This window comes from Amphimedon queenslandica, unplaced genomic scaffold (genome assembly GCF_000090795.2).
Source record: "Amphimedon queenslandica unplaced genomic scaffold, v1.1 AMPQUscaffold_13502, whole genome shotgun sequence".
NCBI lineage: Eukaryota > Metazoa > Porifera > Demospongiae > Haplosclerida > Niphatidae > Amphimedon > Amphimedon queenslandica.
In genome coordinates, this window is record NW_003546262.1 from 156,635 (window position 1) to 162,427 (window position 5,793).

Sequence of the window (5,793 nt, forward strand, 5' to 3'; positions counted from 1 at the left end):
TAATCAACTCTCTCTCCATTTTACTTTAGTACAATAATATTCCAAGAGCCAGAGGCAGGAAGAACACATATACCAAGAACTATAACTTTTATTTATTAGATCTACATGTAAAAAATAACTTTTTTCCTTAATTATAACATGATAAAAAGTCAAATATCTTTCAGTGTAAAGCCATATTAGAGAGTAAAATAGAAATGCTCAAGATTAATAGTGCTCAACAAGGCAAAACAATTGGAATACTTGAGCTTCAATCTTCCTACAATGTGTTATATATAACGTATAATAACCAGTAAAGAAAATACTTACTGTAACTGTGGCCATGATTAATGAGATAATCATCACAAGAATTATAGCCTTGGATCATAATCTAAAACACAATAATAAAAAAGTATGGAATCTCACAATATTCTATCTTCTTATGTATTCAATTGCTAAGACTATGCCGATATAAAACCAGTGCAGCTAAAAACTGGCCCATCATCCAATATGAAAGCACAACTGATGAAAGAGCTACAATAACACATAATGTTACAATGATTATTATTAGAAATAAATTTAGTTATCACAAATGAAATCAGTTAATAGCCTTATACATTCACAATGGTATGAAAGTATTACGTTACACCTTATTGTTGAATCATTAAATCATTTGCAGCTGTAAATACCTATAAGCAAAGTAAAAAAAAACATCATCAACAGCAAGCAATGTAAACACACAGTATATATATGCTATACTAAATATGTACATGTATATATGCATGATGTAACTTATGTTTGTCACAAACATACATTACAAACCACTAAAAAGATACATCTGCTCACAAAGAGGAATAACCCTTCACCTTTTAAATCTCTTTCAAAGTCTGACATTATTCTTTAACACCACATTGCAGTCCTTGCATAAAATATGTACCTGTGCAAATTATGAATGTGAATTAATAAATGTAGTGACAAATTAACAGTAGAATACATGCTTTTAGCAACAATTAATAAACATATATGACATGTTTAGCTCCACAATGCATATTAAGCTGATTGAATCATACATGTATATGTACATATACTGTACATGTAATTTAGACATACACAGTTCAATTTGCTGACTCATGCCATCCTGAATTAAGTTTCTTTTACGAGACTTGCAATGGGGAAATAGACATTAATAGACCACATGAATACATTCCAAAGTGCAAACAATTATTTTTGTATTGTTAATGGCACCCAACAAAAAATGCATTGGCAAGCATTTGTAAGAAACAATTATTGACAGTCACTTGATTCATTATCATTAATCATTATTCATGATCACATGTTATTATATAGTTATTATTATATAGTCCGCCCACACACACACACACATTATTATATTCATTTTTGGTGAGAGAGAGAGGATTTTTGATTACACTTGAATATAAAAGAATCTCCTTCCATCTTGATTACACATTCATTTATATTGACTAAAGAAAGTACTTACTGTGGCCATTGTTAATGATATAATCATCAAGCTAATCTACAGTATGTAACCTCGAATCATAACCTATAACAAAAATACATAAGACATGTCACAATACTCTCAGTCTTACTACATATTCCATTGCTAAGACTACAATAATATGAAACCTATACAGATGTAAACTTGCACCTACTACTGCGTGATACAACTACTGATCAAGGAGCTGCAACAAAACATTAAGAACGAAATTAATTTAGTTTCAACAATCTAAATCCAGAATTGCCTATAATTATATTTCACTTTCCAATATCAAGCAAAAGTATTGTTGAAATAGCGAATCATTTCCAGCTGTAATTACCTGTAAAGCATAGTAATAGAAACATATCAAAAGCAAGCAATGTAAACTCACAGACTAAGAATAATAATAGCACTTACCAATCACATCAAACCTCACTCTTTAACACCACCTTGTAGTCCTTGTGCCAAGTACATAGGTACCTATAAAAAGTATGTATGTGACATACTATCTAATAACGAAAATGGTAGCATCTGCAATGTTTCTGATTGGATCATGCATGGCATGTATTTTATATAAAATATAAAATAACATTGTGCACATGAAGAATTTCCAATGTGCAAACAATTTTTTTGTTAATGTGAACATGCACATAATTACAACAATCATCAACAAAAGATGCGCAACATCAGCTGGCAAGCATTTATTATGCACACAGCATTGATTGCAGCATCATTGAAATGCGCAAAATCAGCCGGCAAGCATTAACTTAATAATGCGCACAGCATTGATGGCAGCATTATGCGCAACATCTGGAAAGCATTTACATATATGTAATGCGCATAGCATTGATGGCAGCATTAACATGTATGATGAACATTAATATGTGTACCAAATCACTGTTTGAATGATACTACATGTATAGTGAGAACTTTTATTGTTACTCTAAATTTTGCTTGTCCTTCAAAATTTGTCAGCAGCGCCCTTGATCCATAAGCACCTGATATTTGTTATAAACATGTAGTACAAGCCACAAACAAGATCGGGAACTGATAATGACAGCTTCCTCCCTTCCTAACCCTCGGTCCTACATAAATGATAGTCACACAAAATTGAATCAATGCTAAACTCTAATGAACGGTAAAACTCTTTCACACACTCTCCCTGTCCATTTTAACAACAAGTAATCAATATTCACTGTTATACATTGATTAATCTCACATCATGAATGCAGTTTGATCACTTTATACTGAGCAATAATGGGTGGATATGCACCACTGGTTTGCACACACTCACATTGCACATGCAGTGAAATAAAAGTCACATTAAACAACCAATGTTTTAAAGATGATGGACCTCCCATTCACAATACCCACTTCCATCGACAATCAATGCTTAAGAAATATTAATAGACTGAACTGCTTGGAAACAATTAGTACCAACATGCTTCAAATACAAAGCAGGTGTAGTAGTGTCACAAGGAATGCCATACAACTCCTGGGTTCCAATCTAGCCCAGCCAACAAAAGTAGGAGTGAGTGAATATGAATATATGGTTATACCTAATAATGCTGTTAGTGTAATAATCTCTGTGTCAGTGGCCCACATAATTTCTATACATTTTTGACTTATTTATGTAATCATATATGCTTGAATATCTGGTTGCACTTAACGTATTATTAAACAATTCTTCTTCAAAGTTTGGCATATTACTAACAATTGCTCTACGTAATTCATAATGCTGAGAAATGGATGCAGTAATGAGATATGAAAAGGCATAAAATAAACAGTTCTCATCACCAGGGACATCAAGAGTACTATTAGAAACTCTTTCATCTGACAATGGTGTTGTTGGACTGCCAGGTAAGATTCTAGCAGCTGTTATAAACTTAAGGATCAATATCTCACACCACCTTCTTGGAACTACTTCATTAGCAGGGTAATAAACATAATCCCTTTATCTCCTCCTAACATTATCTGGATTGGGAGTCTCTTCATAAGTAAAGATGACATTATCATTTTTTTTGGATTACTTGTCTTTAATTTAATGCTTGAGAGTTTTATAGATACAATCAGACCACTACTACAATGGTCATTTTTTACAAAACTTGGTTTTATCATCTTTTGGTTTACATTTAATGTTTGAGAGTTTTATAGATACAATGAGACTACTACAACTATCCTCATCTTTGACATTAAATTTAGTTTTAGGCCTTTCAAAATAATTGAAACAATTAATTTATCATCTGTTTTTCGGCGAGGCAATGCCAAGGCACTATTGTCAGCACTACTGTCTACATCAACTTTTCTTTTTTGGGGGCAAGGCTTATTTAAAGCATTATCGTGTCATATTTTACTCTTTTTGGGGCGATTAGACTTTTGTAAATCAGTACTCTTACGTTTATTGCTACTAATGGTACTGTTACTGTACTTTGTACATGACTTACAGACACCTTGGCATTCTTACTACAAGGTTCACCATCATCAATTATACCAGACACTTGAATCTTTCTCTTCTTTCCTTTACTTTTCTTGATTAGAGGTAAGTCTTTTCGAAATTTACTTCTCAGCCTGTTAATTTCATTAATGCACAAATTACTAACTTTAACAGAGAGAGGATCAAATGATAACAAATGTAATCTATTTAATGTGCGTACACAAGACAATGCAACATATGCCATACCATCCCCAAAAACATCAGTAGATAAATCATTAATGGCTGTATCTAGTGAGAGGCCCTGACATTTATGTATAGTTATAGCATAAGAAAGTATAAGGGGAAACTGTTTCTATGTATATACAAATTCTTAGATAGCATAAACTGTTTCTATGTATATACAAATTCTTAGATAGCATAAATCTAGATGTAACCCTTTCTATGTCACAAAGTACATCAATATGATCAAATTTGATGGATATACGTGTAGCATAAATACCCATTACTGTACCAATGGCACCATTAACTAATCCTACAGTCACATCAATATTACATCTTAGCATTACTCTACAGCCTGCTGCTAAAGACAATACAGTTTCTAAACCAGCTGTTTTGCTTGGTTGATCTTTTAGTTTCTGCAATTTTTTTCTTGTTTTTTTGTCAAATTTTGCTGTGATGCCACTTTCATCAACAACATCAACACATGCTATTTCTATTTTCTCAGTTTCTAGACATTCTAACATTAATTCATTGATTTTTTGGCAGGCGTCTACCTTAGAAAATAGGCAAACTGGAGGATTTGTTCCTTCACTTTTCAATTCCCTATATTTTTCTTGTATCAAAACATTAAATACGCGACTCTTAAGCATATCAATAGTTTCATCAGTCGGACAGCCATGCCTAACAGAATCAAGCATCTTAAAGAAAGTTTAGTCTCCCTTTTGTCGCTCATTGATTTCCTGTTCATCATATTCTACTGTTTTTTTCCATATGTTAACTGCATTTGCTACTCCAAGTCTAGTTTTTACTACTTTGTTGCTAATTTTTTTCAATACTGGTCTACCATTAACTGGTGGCAAATGTAAGAGGTCACCTACAAATAAAATATTTTTGGATCCAAACCATTCATCAGTACCAAATATATCTTCTAAGTGCATGTGTAAGTATGCTAGATTTAGATTGGATACCATAGATACCTCGTCTACTATTATATTTTTTTAATTTTTAAGTGTCATTTTAATTCTTTTATGAACTTCTTTACTCAAAGCCCAATATCCAGCTGTCTTTCCCTCATGCTCTATTGGTAACTGAAATAATCTATGTATTGTTAGTCCGCCTACATTAAATGCGGCTATACCGCTACTACAACACACATAATTTCACCACTTTTTGGATGCCATATGTCATCTACTAGGCATTTTATTGCCTCTATCAAAAACGATTTACCAGTTCCACCTACACCACTAATAAACATTCTTAGAGGTTTGATATTATCTAATCTAAGTAGTCTTGAAGACTCATTCTCTAATAAGTCTTCACGTTCTTTTTCAATTATAAGATGACTCTTAATTTTATCAAAAAACTTTTTTGATCTACATTAAGCATTGTCTCTCTTTGATCTAATGTTAAATTTGGTACATTTATGTGCATGTCGGCAATATCAGCTACTGTTTCAATTATTTCACCTAGTAATTGAGGCTCATCATCTTCCTTGTTATCAGGAAGTACTTCTTCAGTGAAACTGGCTTTATTTCTTGCAACGACTATTTTCTTCCAATTATGTTCAGCTTCTAATAATTTCTGTAGTTTGTTGAAATGATTCTCAATGCCACGAATAGCTGTGATGCCTAAAAGCTTCTTCCATTGTTTCTCCTTCCATTACGAGTGT

The 5,793-nt window shown here is 32.5% G+C and overlaps 1 long non-coding RNA gene and 1 pseudogene across 1 annotated transcript; both read right to left on the minus strand.

Moving 5' to 3' along the window:
• Positions 1 to 221: 221 nt before the first annotated feature.
• Positions 222 to 361, minus strand: LOC109580178 (uncharacterized). Its single transcript, XR_002184106.1, has 2 exons — positions 307 to 361; positions 222 to 256 (listed from the first exon to the last, which is right to left on the minus strand). It is a non-coding gene; the product is annotated as an uncharacterized LOC109580178 (long non-coding RNA).
• A 1,446-nt stretch (positions 362 to 1,807) lies between these two features.
• LOC109580170 (ATP-dependent DNA helicase PIF1-like) lies at positions 1,808 to 5,379 on the minus strand (annotated as a pseudogene).
• Positions 5,380 to 5,793: the final 414 nt, after the last annotated feature.